At 39.3% G+C, this 20,880-nt stretch overlaps 1 protein-coding gene across 2 annotated transcripts in view; it reads left to right on the forward strand.

Moving 5' to 3' along the window:
- The first annotated feature begins 5,531 nt into the window (after positions 1 to 5,531).
- Positions 5,532 to 20,880, forward strand: part of marchf8 (membrane-associated ring finger (C3HC4) 8) — a 73,486-nt gene continuing 58,137 nt past the window's right edge. For both annotated transcript variants that reach the window (XM_053333097.1, XM_053333098.1), the window contains exon 1: positions 5,532 to 5,623. The gene's annotated coding sequence lies outside the window, so the exon portion shown is untranslated. The remainder of the gene's footprint in view (positions 5,624 to 20,880) is intronic.

The raw sequence follows: 20,880 nt of genomic DNA on the forward strand, positions 1-20,880 counted from the left end.
GCAAAAATGATGTTACAGTATCTACAGGGGTTTGATCTAATAAAGTTTCTTTCTGTACATACTGTGTGTCACTGACTCGTGTACACATTTAGATTTTTCAAGTCAGACTTAAAACAACAGTCAGATGTACATATGAACACTGAGAGAGGTTTTCCTGACTGTAATCATTCCACCTCTTCATATTGGGTATTAAAATATCTCCTTCAAATGCACTTTCAGTGTAAGTGATGGAGGGCCAAAATCCACTGTGTGTCATTTTACACAAAAGTGCATTAAAAAGCTTATCTGATGCTTCAGCAGACTGAATTTGGCACATCAAGTCATCAACATCTGCCACATTTACAGTCTTTGTGTTTCCTCGGACAGTGTTTCCCTGTTGGACTGCAGTGGAAGTAAAGAGAGGGACTTGTCGCCCACCACTTACATTGTAATTGCATTATGAAGAGATCTTCTAATGGTCAGTATGAACGGGGAGAATTATTAAGGTCAGAAAAACAGTTTCAATGTTAATTTGGGTACATGACTTGTTTTAAGACATACTTGGAAAACTGTGAAACTGTCTCGTTATGTTATTTTTGAGTTAAAGTGGAACAAAAATTCCGCATACAGAGAGTCCTGCTATAATTTCCCATCACTTGCACTTTGCAGTTTCTCAGAGTCTGCTGTTCCTGTTCCTCATTACTTGCACATTGAATGTTTGACCTTTCCCGATACTCTTATCTCAATAGTTCAACACTCAACTAGTCCTCACATTTCTGTGAACTGAACTTCTTCCTGTTTTATCACTGACTCATCCTCGTCATATTTACTGTCCTGTCTACCTGACTCAGATGCTCCACTAGTTCCTTAGCAACAAAAAGCTGGACTTTTTTTTAAAACTGTGACCGATAAGACCTTCACTTCTCCTAATTTCTAGTCAAAATGGCACGTATATTGCTGAAGGCGACATCTTGTTAGTCCGGCTGCATTGTGTTTCTTCATTACTTCTGCGTCACCATCTAATGGTGAACTTGTGATCTTATTTGTTACTCAGAGGGTTCAACTGTACAAGTGTCGAGACAGGTTAACACCCTTAATTTAAAAAACAAAGCAACAACTCTGACAAACTAGAACACAAGTGACAAAGTGAGAATTGTTCATTTGTGCTAGAAGGTTTTTGTTGAATCTGAGATAGCACTTATGGGAAACAAAAAGCTCCTATCATTAAATATAACCTTAGAGAGTAGAGTATTGATAATGATGAATACAAGAACAAAATGTGTCATTTAAAGCATAAATATGTTTTTCTTTTCGGTGAGTCACTGAGTAGAAAGGTTCTACTGAGAAATGGGAGCTGCTTCTTATTTACTTTGCTCTCACTTTGGATGCAGTCCTCGTGCAACAAGTAGAACCTGACCTGGGTTATCCTCACTTCATGTTGTCTGGCTTTGATGCAAGATAATTGAGCTGCACACTTTATAGTGCTGAAACACTGCTTAGTCTCTTGGCAGATGAACGCATCTCAACATGTAGAGGGTCTTTTTTTTAAAAAAAGATTGAGTTCAGAGGCAGCGCATCTTTATCTGGTGTTTCCAGATAAACATCAGTGAAAGACATACTGATTTGATTTCACTACAGTAGCGGGGAGTTTGTTATTGTACAGAGTCTCTGTTATTTTCTGCCAATTTGAATTATTTTTGACTGAATTGGTTGTGCAGTCTGCTGAAAGTGGGGAATGCAATATACAAAAAAATGTAATTGCTCTAGAAAGTTACCATTATGGCATACTGTACGTAAAGAGACACTCTTGCACACGAATTTTAAACCTCAGAGTCAATTTACTAGCCAGACTAAAGCTTGTCGTCTCCATTGGCCACACATACAAACACACACATACACACACACCTCCATCTTTCACTTCCGTTTGGTCAATATTGCTATTTATGACCAAATACCTGCAAAACTCATTCAGCTGTGCTTTGTGGTTCATGGTACCAAATGCTGGTATACTAACTTGCTTAAATAAGATGGTGAACATTATAATTGCCAAAAATCAACATGTCTGTGCTTTTGTCTGTGTGTTAAGCACCAGTACACAGCCTCACTTTCATACTTTGATGGGTGTAGTATTTTTCTCTCGCTTTCTACTCAAAGTTCTGTTTGATCAATTCAAATTCAAATATAGACACTTATTTTATTATTATTTCTGACCACAAGATTATAGAGGGTTATTTTAGATAACCAACCCAATTTTTCCTATAAGTAAAGATCTTCTAACCTGATGGGTGACTTCAATAGTAGTTTCAGATGTTGTTAAATGCTGGTTGCTGGATATTTGGCTATTTGGCACACAGACAAACACTGAAGATTTTCTTTGCCAGCCCAAAGTGACATGACATCACAATGATACATTTTCAACAAAGCCTACATTACAATCTGAGGAGGAGAGCTTGAAAGATATAGGCATTTACCAGTTTGGGAGGGGTATTATGGGTAGTGTAGGATCCAGTGTTTTTGGAGCAAAAAGTCAGTGCTTCAGGTAGTGCAAGACTAAATCACTTTAAAGAGTGGATTCTTTTTTTTCTCATTACAGATTGTACTTGTGGGACACATACAGGTTTTTCTGAGTATTTGATTTGGTTTCCTTCAGTTGTTTCTTGAGTGAAACAGTCTTTCACTGTTCCTGCACTGTGACACACAAACACACCAACAAAATGTCTGTTTTCTGTTTCAGGATTGTTCAGCTCGCTTCTTGCAACTCTGCCAAGTGCTGAGAGCCTATATTTTGCACGGACCAAAAAAACAAAGCTTTTGGGAGTTTTTTTTTTTTCCTAAATATGGCTCATAGAAGAAGAAATCCAGTTCAGTGAGTGTGGAAATTTACATATTCAAAGAGTGTAGGAGTCTGAAAAGGATCCTTTGAAAATACAAAAAACATTGCTAGTTACTGATCACCAGTTTAATAGTAATGTATTAGAATACTTGAACTGTGCAATTAACCTTTTGTGCAATTTTTTCCCTCTAAAACCTAAAAATTCTGCATTGATCCACATTTTCAGTTTGAATATACAGACTGTGGTTTATAATGTAATGTTGTAATATGACAGCTTTATAAAGTACAGAGGATTAGGTCATCTCATAATTGACAGTAAATGTAACAGAATTCTTTTTCCATCAAGTATTTACAATATTCATAGGTCATGTGTTAGTGCTTTGAATCAAAACAATATAATGAATATGCTCCACCTTAAGTGTTGATCTAAAAAACATATCAGTACCTGTATGAAATGTGAGTGTCAACTCTGCTGAGTCATATGTGCACGGGGACGGAAAGATCAAAACATGAGACGATCGAGCACCACCAGTCTGACAGGTTCACTGCTGCAAATAAAAAATCAGGAAGGACACACTGACAAAATCTTTAAGAAACATCGGGCAGTCTTTTACCATCTCACCCCCCCACTATTTCAATCCCATCTACACTATATTATACTGATATAAGCCCAGTGACCTCCTAGGACTAACTCATCTGCCTCTACATGTGTCCTTACTCCCTTTTTGTCTTTCACCCAGCACCTCTGTCTTCCACTCAGCAGTCCTTTTTTCTTATGAACCCTGTCTTGAACATTTTGCAAGACGATTTGGCAAGTCAAACTCTTACACCAGACCCAATTAACACACACCCTGTTCTGATTTAATCTGTTCCAGATATTTGCTTTCCTGGTTGGGAGGTTAAGGTACACCAGTCAAACTGTTTATTGGGGAAAAAAGTTTGTGCTGGAAGATCTGGATTTCCAAAGTCCCATAAATGTGGTGAAAAGGATTTTTTAGTATCAGCATGACAGTTGTGTTTCACTTCCCTGCCTCACATCCTAATCCCTCCGTACCATGCAGCAAGACAGCCTGTATCTCTTTGACGCAAAGACACATGCATGACAATTTGGCAGACTCACTTCTGAGGTGCCCACTTTGTCCAGACAGAGCACAGAGGCTCCGTTGTCCCACCCCACGGACAGAGTGGCGGACTGTGCATCAGTAATAAGCCCATTGAACACAATGACAGGTTTCATAGAGATAGAGCCGAGCCTTTGAGTCTACAGAGGATACATTCCCTCGTTTAACAAGTGAGCCTCTCCCAACATACTGCTGGGAGTGAGGCGCTCTCTTGGTGTGGAATTACAGTAGTATGATTCACTTGAGTTAGTATAGTCTTTCAGTACACTGTAGGCTATTCATCATCAGAAATAATGACCATACCAGAATATATTAACACAGACTCACAGATTGGAGCTATTTTCTGGAGGAAATCTATTATGTAATACTCATTCAATCTAATGTAATAAGAAATGTATTTAAAGACAAAAGAGAAATTATGTTTAACATGTTGATCTTTTTATCATTGTCTTTAAAGGAATAGTTTGACATTTTAAGAAATGTGCTTATACACTTTGTGTCAGAGTTATATAATAAGATTGATTCCACTATTGTGTCCACTATAGGCTCTCAAGTCTGTTCAAATATACATGTTTTAAATAATGTGGCTCAGCAGGTGGAGCAGGTTGTCCACTTATCAGATGGTCTGTGGTTTGATCCCCAACTCCACCTGGCATTTGAGGTTCAAAATACTGAACCTCAAATTACTCCTGATCTTGTGTGTGTGTGTGTGTGTGTGTGTGTGTGTGTGTGTGTGTGTGTGTGTGTGTGTGTGTGTGTGTGTGTGAATGTGAGTTTAAATGAAACTTTGAATATGTAAAAGTAAATATACCAGCACCTCTCACTAATTAACATACATAACCTGTTTGTTTACTGTGATCTGTACAGGAACTTAAAGTCCCCTTCCACTTAAAATGTGTTTTCTTCTTGTTCCTACACATGTTCCTACATGTTTGAGTATGTTTGGGTACTTTCTGTGTGTGCAGAGTTTGACATCAGAAGGCTGTTTTGACATTCATCTGGTCAAAGTATAAAGTTTTTCAGTGCTAATTGAAAATCTGATTTTCAGAGGTGGGCCTGCCAGTACGGATTTGTGACATCACAACTACTTAGAAGCCAACACTGGTCCAATAAATATGCAAATATATTTCATTTCTACAATTGGCTTAAAAACTAGTTGTGATGTCATAAATCATGCTCATGCCCAGCGCTTAAATCTGATTTCCACTGAACACAGAGAAACTTTTCATTTTCAGCAAATGAATGTGAAAGCAGCTTTCTTACTGACAAACTCTGCATATACATCATTCTGCACAGTGGAGAATGATGAACATCCAACTGAATGAACAAGAAGAAAAACACAGTTATGAGAGGAGGAGGGGCCGCTTTATATTTTATTTTCTATCATCACCATCATCATTCTCATCCTAAACCAATATTCTCCCACCCAGCACTAACATCATCGTCACCTCCTTCATCATCCTCATCTCTTCAGTAGTGCACAGCCCTCGTGCGCCCGCGTGCGCCGCCTGTCCTTTAAATCTATTATTTCCTTTGCGTATTATTCTCCCCCCCCACCCCCCACCCCACCTCTCCATCTTAACGCGGAAGTCAGTGACGCACCACTACACACAGCTGCTCAGCGGGGGCAATGAAAATAACAAAAAAATAAAAACAACCACGTCGTCGTCGTTCGGTGCCAAACATAGCGGTGAGTGTCTTCTTTGTCTTCTATGTCAGTAAGAATTATGGAGCGACATTTGGTCCAATGCAGATATGCGTTCGTCCACACTGAGGCTCCTCTGTCTCCGCTGCGCCTATCGCTTTATTAAAACCCAACCGGAGGCAGCTGACTGTCGGTCGGTCGGACGTGCGTCTGGACTGTGCTGGGATGTAATTGTGTGAGAATTTGCTTTAAAAAAAACACTGTAGAAGCCGACAGTCGGTCCCCGGCGACGGTCACCGCAGCCTGTTGTGATTAAAAGGTATGAACATTCAGTTTAATGGGAGCTGCAGCAAAATTCAACAACGCGCTTTTGTCAGCTGCTGTTTTCAATGAATTAATTGATCAGATTTGTCCATTCTGCATGTGCTAGTGACGCTGGATGACACGTAGTGTGGACAGGGTCCGAGCAAGCCTTTTGTTAGTTTCACCCTTAGCCGTTTGATGCTCACTTTGTGCTGGAATAAGATGGAACAGCAGGTCATGAAGATGTAATTTATTGCATTCCGACATGATCAAGCATCCGGCTGTTCTATGACCGTCTGTGTGTTCCTGGGATGCTGCTTTCTTGTATTTTAATAGAAAAAAAAAATCTAAGCTTGCGGTGCAGCGGGTCTGTCCTCCCTAGTTAACCACAGTGGATCGATATTGATTTTATTGCTGATGGTCAGATTTGCATGACGGGCCAGAGATATAATCAGCAAGGCTTGTTTTGTCTCTCTGTGCATTTGTAAGTGTATTTTCATATTTGCAATTGCAGGACGCTTCTGGTCTAACGCGCACTGTCCCTTTTTATTATGAGCCATAATAAAGCCGGGAGGAGCGCCCTGCATAGCCGCACTGCTTCTACAGGCTACGGTTCCCTCAAAACAATATTAACAGCAGCAATGCCAGTTTTTAGCTCAACATCAACCGTACAGTACTTCCACACTTACACCAAGCTGTAAAATGTATCTTTGCCTAAGCAATAGTCAGGGTTGTACCCATTCTGTCATTGCAGCCAACAGTCAGACTTCATTGTCACACTGGCTCTCACATTACACTCTGTCTTCTCATTGGCTACAGGATCAGCTTTCCTTGGTTTGTTCCTTCTTACACTTCTACCCTGCTGTGTGCTATGATACGTTGTAATCAGTGCATGTGTATTGCACTTGCAGCTTTGTAAATCCTTTTAAAGGTGTAGCAAAGCACTGCCGTGTACTTCAAAGGTTTTGGTTGTCACTTCTACTGTATGGGTGCCATTATTTACACTAGTAGGGCAATCCTCCCAGTCATCTTCATTCCAAGGTCTTGGCTTCTTCAGCATTATACAGGCTTCAACTGAGGAATAACCAGCTGCGTCTGTCTGTGTGCGTTACATCACTGTAGCCTGTGGTTACGTCTTTTGCTAGTATTGAGAAATACTTGTTGTGATAGGAAGCCTCATTGTCCTGGTGGTATATGTGGCGTGTGCATGCATAAACTTGCAGATAACACAATGCTTATTCTCTCTGTTGTGCTGCCGTGTAACTAATCCTGCCTCCTCACATGGGATTACCGCATATAGATTGGCTTCTTTCCTGCACAAACTCTGCTTAAGTTTCTGACACAGTGGAGTGTTTGAAGAATGACGGCGGACGGTGGCCTTTTTGTAGACGAGCAGTTGGAGCTCTAATCTTGGTTTTGTACTTGAGCTGAACAAAAGAATGATCTTGGCTTTGAAAACAGAGTTATTGGGGGTGCTTTTTATATTTACAGTGGCAGTCTGTGAAAGTCAAAGGCAAATAAAAATAGAGAAGTCAGTCTTTTTATTTATTATGTGCTTTCAACTCATCAAAGCTTGGGTGTTGAGTGCTCAGATATTTTATATTATTAGATGAATTACAGTAATGACATCAAATATTCAGGGTTGGATTTTTTTGCTCATTGACAATAATAAGCAGGCAACCATATCACAACAGGAAGTAGAGGAAGTTTAACCTGGTACCTTTTTTCTCTCTAAATTTGACTCTATGACATGGACTGCTTTTGCACCAACTTGTTCTTTGCATCTTAAAATTGACTGTGTGCCCTCTGACAACAAGGATTTTGCTGCCATCAACAAGCATTTTGCTTTTTATGAGAAATCTCATCTCTTACCGAGCTGCCTGAGCTGTCAACAGACTCTGAAGTCATCAGCCGCCCTTGCAGAACCAACTACTGGGAGAAAGGAAAGTAAAGCCATAATTATGATTCCAAACAGAAGGAAAGGGTGGGGGGGGGGGGCAACTGAGACTGCGTTTGTTAAGCTGCTAAAACTGAGCACGAAGGAGCCGGCAGTCTTAATGGACTGTGCCATTGTGTGCTTGCAAATTAACTCACACTTTCAGTCTTCAGAGATACGTTCTGAAGAAAGTAATTGGAGGGCAGAAAGAATGCAATCAAAAGTATCTGAAGGCTCCGTTAGTAGCTTTCTGCCAATTAACTGCCGTCATTGTTTGACACAATTGGTTGTGATTGTGAAATGCACCTCCCACAGTATTTTACTATACGAAACAGGGGATGGTTTTGACAGCCCCTATTGTCCTATTCTGTAGCCGTTTCAATCAAATTCAGTTTAACAACACTCAAAAGCATTTTCACTTGCCAAAGAGTTTTTCTGGTTTATGCACTGCATCTTTGTTTTGGCAAAATAATTTGATACAACTGTAGAACAATTGTTCTTAATAAACTCATACACAAGAAGCTAAAACCAGTTAATATTCCACATTTGAAGAATGCCTTAATGGATTGATTGATTATCATTGTTGCATGATATTTTTCTGTTGATCTGCTCTATCCTTTTAATCATTGTGTAATGTTTAATGATGCACAGATTTAGGAGAAAGGGTTGATCTAAAAATTCATGGATTGTTCATTGATTGTTGTACTGTAAGTATGTAAAGCATGTCTCTTTTCGGAGTCACACACCCTTCCCCTTTTTTGCTGCATTTCCTGCACACAGCATGTGATGTTTACCACAACACTTAGCAGATAGCAGATAGATAGATTATGACCGAAGCCAATCAACAGCTGTTTTCTTCAGTCTTTTCTATTTTTAATGTCAACCCATTTCAAAATGGCACCTACAGACACAGTTCTCTGACTCACACTGTTTCTACGTCAGCTGCTTACCCCTTCTGTCATCACTCTGGTGGTTAATCTGTAAAATAATATTGATTGCATTCTGTGAAGAGACAGGAAATGGACCCAGCCAAAAAAATCGGTACTCATATGTATCCTGTTCCCTGTTTACAGGAGCATGTGGGTGTATTAGTCAGGATGTGGGTTTTCCTGGACTCCTGCAACTGTAACGAAAGCCATGATAGTTTCAGTCATAATGACTATTTAGTAGACTTCCACTTTAGCGAGTTTATCTTTTTTAAATACAATTCAACTGAACTATTTAAAAGTGTATTAATGATATTACCACCATATGGCAGCTGCAAATGTACCAGTGCTGTGTGGACTTTGCACAGCTGTCTCATACTGCTTTTGTTATCTGATCCTGGACTATAATCATATGAAAACATCCCCTGCTAGTCTTGTTGTATCAGCGCCTGGCTGGGCTGTAATGAAATAACATAATAAAGGTATCATACTGTGTCGTTTCTCTTTGGCTCCAGCGCACTAACTCAATCCCGGCTGCCCTGCTACTGGGTCCTACCACGGCCGACCTGTCTTCATCTGTAGGGAATAGACTATTGATCCAATCTAATGACTTCCTCCTATGGATGATGTCATACACCCTTGTGAATTAAACGTCACTGGAGTAATGATAATTGCAGTAGTTAAAATGTGTAGGTAATGGGGCAACAGGACACTGTTTATATTGATATTTCTTACAAATCTTAAGTAGCCTACCTCACTCAGACCTACAACATGTGTGTACAGTGGCATATGTGTGTGTTACATGGGTGCAATGAAATTATAATGTATGGCATGCAGGAGGGGAAGTGCTGGACAGCTGCTATAGATCAGCTGTGCAGAGGTGCTGGCTCAGCTGAATGGACCGTAGGATGGCACCGCTGCAGGTTTCGGTCTGTTGTTGATGATATCATTACAGCTTTCATGGTCTCCCTTAAATTTCTGGCTTCTGGTGGCAGTGGACCAAGAAGAGGGCAAGAGGGAGGAGAAACGTCTCAGTAGTGCTATATTACAATACGGTGTGTGTACAGCTCACACTTCAGCAAATGCAATGACTCATGTTTAACTCTGATTTATAGATTTGAGCCTGTATCAATAATCCACATCTTCAAAATTATATTTCACTGTTTTGAGCTCATATGCTGCTCTGCTGAACTAAAGTAGCAGAACTGGAAATGTCTCTTGTGTGTAGTATATGTTTGGCGGACTGACTTCAGACTTGATACATTACCTTTGAATCAACAGTGCTGACAGCTGGCATCTTGAAAAAGGAGCAACTGATGAGACTGATGTGACAGTCTGGAAATAGGGATGAAAATTGGCTTTAGGTTCTGCATTAAGAACAGAGTCTCTGTGTAATTCATGTATATGGATGTCTTTGTACATAACTGTCGACAGTCTATCCATCTGCAATGTGACTGCAGTATATTTGGCTGACTGTAAATAGTGACATCTGTGCAGACTGTTTGCACAGCGAAACATCAAACAATATTTGATGTATTTTTCTGAAAGCTGTGTGACTATAATGAATCCATCAAAACAAACGTAATGAACATGTAGCCGCTTTAATATGATGAAATGTATGATGAAAAAAAAACACTTCTATTATCTCAGGTTTTACTAATGGAGATTGTATCAGGCCAGGCATATTTTCATGAACTTTGATTCGTAAGAGTGCTGCTTATTGAAGCTGTAGTTCCGTTTAATTCAACACTCTTCAATGCATGCTGCTTTACATCCCTATCAACTATTTTCTACAGCATATCATATTTGATCTGAAAGCCGGTTAGCCCTCCCTATTCATTAGTTTTGCTGGGAAAAAAATCATCTTGCAGAAACTTGCTTGATAGGTAATCCATTATAGTTTGACAATCCATCATAGTGAACATGCTTCAGATTTCAAAATGTTTTTTCATCTGGTGCATTCATGTTGTGGCAATGGTCTGACAAATGTTCACATTAAGTGTCAAAACTTTTTTTTTAGCAAGATAGTTTGCATTCCGGGTAAACAGCACTTCAGTGAAAGACAGTTAAATAATCAAGTTGGAAGTTGTGGATGAATGATTTTCTGCCTGCATCACATCACACTTAAATCCAGACTTCTGAAGTCAACATTCATGTATAGCAATTAAGTTTGTACTTTCGACAGATCACCCAGAATGTGAACTGTGCAGGAAAGTGTCTAGTCTGCGCAGGTTGATTTCCATACCGTAATGAAATATATGGAAATGAATGGCTGTTGAAATAAAGAAAAAGGCAAAGTGTGGTATGCTCAAGTCATCGTCCATGACCTTTCCTTTCTGAATTCATTTCTTGTTTTGCCTCTGTCTGATCTCACTTACATTATGCAGCAGTGATTTGTCTTTCCATGGAAGTTTCTATATTTTCCTCTAAACACACAGCATCAGCAGCAGTGTTTTGTTTGGACTAACTGGAGGAAAAACCGGCTAATTGGCATGAGCAGTAGTCATTGCGGCAGGGCAGACAAAGAAAAGAGTTTTAGATGTCATAGTATTTTAAACACCGATTGTCATGCGACGTCTGGGAAGTGCCATGCAACTGGCGGAACATTTTTGGGCCTTTTTTTCTTTGGAACATTATCAATCCACCATTCGTGTATAATTTACTTGAGTGCTTGTAAACAGTAGAGATATAATCAGCTGCTTTTAATGTGGCCTTCAATAAACTAACAAGAAAAAATCCCAACAGCAGAATGAGCCCCTACTGTCATCTCATCGTAAATATGAAATTAGTTTTTGTTGCTATTTGTTTCTATTGTTCCCCCATCAATTGTTTCTGGCTCTTGCTGGTGGTGTTTTAATTGCCAGAGAAGGTTTGTTGCTTGTAATTTTTTACGTAAGCGCCTTCATGACTAATATCTCAAGTACATCCATGACAGCAACAAAAATAATTCCAGCCCTAAATCCCTACCGCACTTAAGAATATCCCTCAATTCTTTGATCATTTTAATTCAATCCTGAATGTGCTGCAGTTATTAATAGTGATTTGAATAATTAATTAATCTTGCTATTGTACAAATGACTTTTGTAGATGTAGCTTTTGAGTTAGTTAAGCTGTCTAATTGGGCAAATACAACTTGCTGTGTGCATACAGCTGTTGAGACTGGAGTGATCTTATGGAGTGCTGTGGTCCAAACATCTGGATGAACAGCTGTAATGATAGGTAAGATGGGTGAACTGCCTTTTCTTGACAAGGTTAAGCATAATGTAAGCTGTTCAGGGAGGGATTAAGATAGCTGCTCTCACAAGCCTTGGGTAATGAGACTGACATGACATTTCCTGTTCAATATGACATTAAGACTTGACATAGACGAATGTGTTGATTAAGTCTCTGTAACCACTATCCTTTTTAGCCTCAAGACTCTAAGATGTTCAGAGGTAAAATGTTCCTGAAGCTGCCCAAGGGGCTGTTCGAACCTTTTGTATTTGTATGCACAGTGTTACATGTGACTTGTGCACACTGAGTGACATAAAAATGTGTTTTTTTTGTCACTGTTTTGTTTATTATGCCAATTACAAAGTGATAAGGGTGCCTGTGCCCATGGAGGATGCTTGGTCCCTTTGTCAAACCAGCCAGTCATCTTAATTTTTTCCCGTTACCTTTGATATGTCTGCTGCAAGGAGGATGTGGATCTAAGTCTAGACTCCTCTTGATGTGTCAAATGAATAACAGCCCACGCTCACGTCTCATCACCTCAGACATTAGTGTCTATCTCTAGAAACACTAAAAATGTATATATTCTTCTTTTCCCCCATAGCTAGTAGCCGTGCAGAATGGTCTGGTTTTATTTATTTGCTGAGGTTTCCAGGTGTATCTGTTGCCACCCAACATCAGCGAAAGTAGAGCTGAAACATTTAGACGATTAATCTATTGACAGGAAAGTAATCAACAACTATTTTGATAACCATAGAAATGCCAAACATTCTCTGGTTTCAGCGTATCACTGAAACCAGAATTTGATACTTTGTTTTGTCATATAGTGAACTGATTATCTTTACTTTCTGGATTGTTGTGTGGGTAGACAGTAAACAAGGCCATTTCAATATGCCTCTGGTAAATACTAATGGCACTTTTTCACTGTTTTCTGACATTAATCTAGTAATTGAGAAAATGGTCAGCAGACAATTTTGTAATGAAAACAACTGTTAGTTGCAGGCCCAAATAGAAATGAGCTGCTTTTTGGATTGTGGCACAGCGTTAAAGAACACTCAGAAGCAGTTTGTCTTCCCAGAAACCATGTTTCAGTGACTCAGATCTTACTGTAAACAGTGTTGACTTTTAAAAAAGTACTTTTGGGGGCATTTTATGCCTTTATTAGATAGAGAACAGGAAATGAGAGGAGAGAGGAGGGGTGGGGGTCTCCAGCTGGACTCTAATCAGGACTGTCTGTTCACTAGGCCATCAAACCACCCCTGAAACTATGGACTAATGAAGAAATAGCCCCTAAAACGGAATAAATACCACAAGGAATACATGAGAAAATACAGTTTTTTGTGGTGACCTGGCCTTTGAAGATGAAAGCTGATTTTCTTTCCATTAAATGCAGTATTAGGTTTTCCTGAATCTAATGTAGTATCTGCAGTTGTCTGTTACATCTCACTGTATATTTGCTGGTTAACTGCTTTGTAAATGACTGCTTGAGGTCAGAGTGACACCGTCATATACTCTTTCTGCTGCCCGCGAGTCAGCCACCATCCAAAGCAGCTCTCTCAAGCTGTCTCTCACTGTGTGGTTTCCTGAGCTTACACTCACTAAACACGTACACACACACTCACACACATTTCATGTCTGCTGGTTCATGGAGCGCTGTGGTGGTCTGTTACTGCCTGCTGGTCCATAACTCCTCCAAACAGAGTTGGGTTATTCTGCGAATAGAGGGAAGATAAACACTAGGCAGAGAAATGGAGTGGTCATTGTGTTGAGAAGCACACACACTTACCAGCAACAGGGCTGTGTTTACTGGTAATATCAAGACAGTGGTCACAATGAAAATGCTTTCAGTTTCTCTTCTGGTGGCGAGCTGTTTTTTTTTTTCATTTCCTCATCCTTAAACTGAACTGACCTCCTTTCCCTGAATGCTAGCATGAATATTGATAACATATCGAGGGATACTGCATAGCCATATAGCAATTTGTACATGTTGTCAGTAGCTTTGTGGCCTGCTCTGACTTCTTAAATAGAGTTTCCTGTAGAAACACAGGCTGTATCCTGTTTAACTGACGCAGTTGATCAGTCAGTGTTGTGTAATATTCAGTGGAACTAAGTATTACCGGTGGTATTAGTTATAAGGAAGCAGGGGGTCAATTCATTATTACTCTTCAGTTAAGTGATGACATTATTCAAGTATGGGCCTCCCTTGACTCATGGATCAAACTTTATCATCTCATATGACTGCACATACAAGGAAAGCTGGAAACCTTTTTTTTATGCAGTTAAATAAAGTAAGTAGCTTGACTGGTTTCAGAACATTTCCAGGCAAGTAATTTCCTGCTATTACAGGGACAGTTTTGGTATGATACATTTTGATCCAGTCTTTGTGCTTTGAAGTTAAGATTGGGAGTGAGTAAGGGTACCTACAGTAGATGCTGCGCTACATGTCTATTCCATCTCGTCATCCCAATTCATGAGGGTAAGTGCCTTCTTAAGTCTTATTGCAATCCTAAATGTTCTGTATGGACAGTGTTTATGAGCATGGCACTAAATCCTCTCAGATAGTTTCATAATATCTCACTGTGTCACTGTGTGTCATTAATGTCGTTTCCTTAATTTATTGTAAGTTGATTTGAAGAGAAAGGAAAATGATAAAGTGTTAATTGCGGATGAACATTTCAGCTGCACATGAAATGTAATACAATTATTTTTGAATTAAGAAAGAAATAAGCTGCTTAAGTTTCCATGATTACATTGTTGTGGTGGCCACACCACTAACACAGGATTAGGGGCATGACTGCTTGTGTCACCCTGTCAGAATGTATTTGATTTAATGTTATAAATTAAAGCAGTTCTTTTGTGGTGAACCGTCTTGTAACAGAGCAGTAGGTCATCTTTTAAATGATAAAGGAGAAAGATGTCTTTATATTAATGAGGAGAACTCACTTCACATCTTCTGTTCACTAGTAGTCTGTCTTTAAAACTAATACACCATGTTGTCTGAGTACCAAAACATTGTGCCTTGTTGATTTGTACAGCAGAAAAGCAACATACTGTAAAACAAAAATTCTGGAAATGGTTGGAGAGGCTCTCAGAACTCCACCTTTCCAGAATGAACAATTCAGAGATGCAACGATGACTTAATTAATCAGCCAACTGGCAGAAAACCAATTAGCTAACTTTTGAATAATCAAGAAATCATTTAAATCATTTTTCAAGCAGTTTCTGAGATGGGAAAATTTGTTGCATTTCCTCACCAATTAGTGTGTAGTGAATATCTTCAAGTTTTTGCACTACAAGACATTTGATGACATCAGCATGCAGTCCTATATATGATTGGTGTGTGTTTGTTGTGTTTGAAAGTCACACAGTCACATTTTAACAGTACTGGTGTGCCGGAAGAGATATATTTAACTGTCATTTTGATAGTTTCACACATTATAACACACATAGTGCTGTTAATCCAGTTGTGTCTCACCTCCTCTCTTGCTGCATCTTTAAGTTTTGTCTGTGCCTCATTAAAATGAACAACAGGTTTCCTCACAACTATCCACAACTTCATCACCAGTCCCATCTTGACCCAAAGCACATGGCAGAACCGACAAGCTGTTATTTAGCGCAGTCTAGACATCAATAATGCTGTGAATATATTGGAAATGGAGGCTGCTTGGTCTTACTTTAATTTGTGTGTGTGTAGTTATGTGATATTTTATCAGTGATGGAAAGCTAAACGTTTACTGGCATGATTCCTCAACAGCCAGCATTCATCAGCATGCAGAGACTGCACCTGCTCACTAACCATATCTCAATCAGTTTAGGCTAAATTCCCAAAATGTAAATGTGACTCTCCACTTGTGGGTTCATGTTTGCATCTGTTACCTGCTGGTGTTCATTTATGCAAACAGGTTGCAAAGTTTAACAGTGCCTCATGATTGCATAAATATCTTCCAACTGCAGGCTAATTGGGATTAGATATGACTTTGATTTGGACACGGGCAGAAATCATAATCTCTTGAAATAGTGTTTTGTATCTATCAGCTAAAGGAATGAATCTGTGTGTGTGTGTGTGTGTGTGTGTGTGTGTGTGTGTGTGTGTGTGTGTGTGTGTGTGTGTGTGTGTGTGTGTGTGTGTGTGTGTGTGTGTGTGTGTGTGTGTGTGTGTGTGTGTGTGTGTGTGTGTGTGTGTGTGTGTGTGTGTGTGTGTGTGTGTGTGTGTGTGTGTGTGTGTGTGTGTGTGTGTGTGTGTGTGTGTGTGTGTGTCCTTTGCATATCTCTTGAGCCATTTATCCAATTGACTCCACACTTGGCAGGTGCATTTCTGGGGAACAAAGGTAGTGCCGTGTGGAGTGTTAGTTATTATTAAGTTATTTGGACACATTACATGCTTAACAGACTTTGAGTAAACAAGTGAAAAAACCGATAGGAAGTCAGATATGCTTGATTGGCAGCAGAGTCAACCAGTGGAAGGCCATACACTTCTACTACTCTGTCTTAAAACACTTCAAATTAATTAAAACCAATTGATACATATGTGGTTCTAATAAGCAATTGGCCTGTTTTGAACAAGCACTGCACTAGTGAGGTTAATATATGTGCATGCATTTGATAAAGTTAAGAACTTTGGCTTCCTCTGCTATGTTCTACTTCCCTTTTACAGTATCTACTGTGACAGAGAGATTACAAAAGCTGCATACTCAGAGTGTGTTTGGTGAAGTGTATCTACAGTGTGAGCGACTCTAACAATTTCAGTTCCCGTCTCTACATTCTGGATTTTCTGATGTGTTTGCGCTTTCCTCCCTGCCTCTGCTCTCCAGATATTTCATTCTGCTCCTCCAGCAAAATCAGTACTCATTGCGCTTCTGCTGTATCCACCCTCTGTTTATGCTTTCTTATCTTCCAATCTCACACACACAGACATATACATACACACACACACACACACACACACACACACACACACACACACACACACACACACACACACAGAAAGTTAAACAGCATCCTGTCAAAACTCTTATCAAGTTCTCTTTGAGGCAGCCATGTATTGATATGACGTTATTTCCCCCCTTTATTTACTGGCATTTAGATTTTTTTCTCTGCCTCATCATTGCGCTTTGTGAGGTTGTCAAAGACAGATAGAAGGGAATGGATGGGGAGCTCTATAGTGATAAATCTGAGGAAATTGTTCCTCTGGACAGAAATGGAAGATTTTATTTTTTTGGTGCAGAGCAATCACAGAAAGATAGAAAGAGCCCTCACCTTTCATGTTTGTTGTGCAGGTTGTTTGGCTTTACTTTGCTCATACTACTACAATCTTCTGTCAGTAATGTGTTTTAAAACGTGATGTGTCTGTAATGGTTGTAATTAGCAGTTTTCTGAATCTGATTCCTATATCTCAACCATGTTTCTCAAGTATTCATTTAAGATCTATAATCAGCTGTGGATGAGAGGGGAGGTTCATATTCAAAATGATGAACAATAACCACAATTTCAGTTGGGCTTTTGAGTTAGGCCTAACCATGTAGGAAATTAACATTACTTTGCTACAGGGTATGTCTGATAAAAGTTGCTGCTGGCAATGTAATTTTAACAGGTTAAACTGTCATTGCCAGTACAAATGAAAAGAATGGAGAGTGTTAAAAGATTCATTGGAGGCCTTGGAGCTGAGAAAATGCTTCTTTTTTTCTCAACCTGAAACTAGAAAGGCAACCACTGTGGTACAATTTAAATCTGTCCTATCTTACATTTTATTGGCACAGTATATGCACTACAAGATGTAAGTCACAAGTAAATGGCATTTAATTGAAGTCTTGGATCCAGATGTTTTAAAGGGTTTTTGGGAAAATACATCCACTTGCGGTTTTGTCAAGGATTGATGCCTCTCTCATATCTGTACAATAGATGTAAGTTTATCTAGCTTATCTATAGCTGTAAAATTTTTATGAGTTGTTATTGTAAGGGGAGGTTTCATACTGAAACTATTTCTTGGATCGGCCGTGACTCCCTTTTGTTGCCTGGCATGCTCACAGTGATGTCAAGAGTCCAGGAAGTTGCTGTCGAACTTTTCCTCACAGATAGGGAAGGATCATTAAAAAGTCTTCAACATGTTTTTGCGTGTAATGAGCTGTCACCAAGTTTGGTCTCTTTTTAGATACATTTCTCACCATTAAGATACAACTGTGGTGTACCCAGACTATCACCTTGTTGTGGTCATAGGGTTCTCATATCATTCTGAAAGTGTTACAGTTTTTTATGTGTGTGTATAAGAAAAGATACAAGAAGGTTTAGAAACTACAGTCATGCTAGCTAAAAGTTGTTGAAATACTATACTTCATTCAGAGCCATAAGTCACAAAAGTCTTTAGCATTCATCCTCTGGGAGCAATAAATATCTGCTCTAACCTTTGTGCCAGTCCATCAGAGGTGTTGAGGTATTTCATTAAAAAAGTGAAGACTTTGACCTCCTGGTGGCACTGGAGAAGAAGACAGACAATCACTAAATGATTTGAATATCTGTTGCAAATTTCATGGTGATAATCCAGCAGTTGTCAAGATAATTCAGTCAGACTGGCCTTGGCATCCCTAGAGCCTCCTGCTAGCTAAGAAAAGTATTTCTTTTTTTTAACATGATGAATTTGGCAACAAAGTGAGAGTCATTTCATGTCATTCTGACTTGAAACGGGATGAATGGAACAGCTCTTCTCTGGGCCTGTTGGGAAATCGATGGTGAGGGCAGTTCAATGATTTCTTGATTTGTTTGACATTTCAGTGATCACAGTCACTGCACAGAGCTGGATATTCAACAAGGACTCATTGAAACCATCAGGCCAAAATGAGACATTTAACTGTACTTTGAATTGCGTACTGGTGCATATCCCTGACGTGGTCACTGTGTCATTTGAAATGAGGCATTTACTGTAAATTAACACATCCTCTTTTCTTTACTTCATCCACTGAGATTTACGGGAGAGGAAGTTTCACAATGCAAATATTGAAGTATGTCTGTGTGTTCGCATGTGAATATATGCATATGTACAACCTTCATACCTCTTTGGCAGTTGAGAAAGGTAGTGTAAAAAGTGAAGGTCATTTGAGGAAATGCTGGTAAATATTTGGTGTGTGTAAGTTTTCTATTTTCATGACTAATGAGACTGTTCTTCCTAGATGTCTGTTGAGAGCTCACTATACCTACTAGACTATTAATCACATTGTAACTGGGACTCATTAGCATATAATCAAATGGGACAGCTTACAGAGGCACCATGAATGCAGCAAACTTAAATATCATACATTCTTTTGATCAATTCTGCATATAGGCTAAATAGGCACAGAGACATTTAGGAGGCAGCAGAAGTCACAATAACATCCACATTGCACTGCTGCTGATAAATAATGCAGCTACATTTGAAATGACAATGAGCTAAAAACATTATGATAATTTATTCCCACTACATTATGACAAAGTGTAATCACTAGTCTTCGAGTTTGGCGCAGCACAGGCCTGTGTGCTTGTGTGTGCTTGCTTATAAAATTATACAGTGTCACAAATTTCACAGTTAAATTTGTTTAAGTGTGTGTGTGTGTGTGTGTGTGTGTGTGTGTGTGTGTGTGAGTGACAGAAGTCCATCAGGTTTTACTGATGCTCTGTTAATCTGTGTTCAGTCTGGAGAGTGTGTGAGTTCTGACAGGGCATTAAGTCTAATCATTGCTGCCAACACAACTAGCATCTGTGCTGTGATGAAATTAAAGCCAGTTTTCAAATTGCAGCTGAAATATCAGCATAAAATTACAGAAGTGGATGAAGAGACAGCTTTTTCCCTGTTAATGGAGACTTCCATTATTGCATATAAATGTAGAGTGCTCGCTTGGGTGTACAAAATGCATAAAATTAACTTGGAATCCAAAATACAGGTTTAATATCTTTAAACCAGCATTTTCTGACCCTATATAACCTGATTTGTTTTCTGGGCCTTACTCGAAGCCCGTCTATCCCCAAGGGAAGACACCTCTTAAAATATAGGCTATAGCTGTAGTACAATAATGTTAGGATTGATTGATACACAGCAGAGTTTTTCTGCCCGGTTGCACATCAGAATCAGAGAACGGGCTGTCAGCCATATCTCAGGTCTGATCTGACAGCAGGGACACAGAGGGGTCTCTTGGCAAACTGGATAACAGCACAGCTCAGCTGAGCAGAACGTAGAGGAGACAGGACTGTGATTTACCTGGCGGAGGAATAGAGAGGGGAAGAGCTGGAGAGATGGACAGGATTGTCTCTTTTTTTACAATAAATAGTCTTGAGTGGGATAATAAGAGCGAGGGAAATATTTTAGTGGAGCTCTTGCAGTCAGGACTCTTCTCTGGGCAATAAAAGAGGCCTTAAATTTCAATAACAAGATATTTATATGATGATTTAATGTATATAAAATGAAAGTAACCCCTTTAAACATTCAATGTTTGCCTTTAATTTCCCCCTCAGTACAGAAGCTTTAAACACACATTTATGAGCTAAAACACTCTATAAAGCTGAGAGGAACTACACAGTCAGGTAATAATTATCTGTGGGTTCGTCACTTTCACACCAAATCAGCCATTTCATTTGTTTTTAGTATAAAAAGTTTATTGGAGCAGGTTTAATGGCAACAACAGTATCAGATACATAATATATAAGTGTATCTATATGTTACAACTCTTAACATAAGCTGTAAAATGTTTACAGTGAAGGAATCATTAAAACTAACAACTCTGGGATCTCCCACCTAAATGACATAGCCTGGTTCCAGATCTCTGAAGGTCCGTCCGCCGCTAGTTTGTTCGATTTGGTGTTGTTCCCATCGACTGCTATGAATAGTGTCATCTTGGAATATGTGAAAAATGTGGACAGAAAAATGTGTGAATGAGAGACACAGCTGTACAAGTTGTGCAGTTATA

This window comes from Scomber japonicus, chromosome 14 (assembly GCF_027409825.1).
Source record: "Scomber japonicus isolate fScoJap1 chromosome 14, fScoJap1.pri, whole genome shotgun sequence".
Classification (NCBI taxonomy): Eukaryota; Metazoa; Chordata; class Actinopteri; order Scombriformes; family Scombridae; genus Scomber; species Scomber japonicus.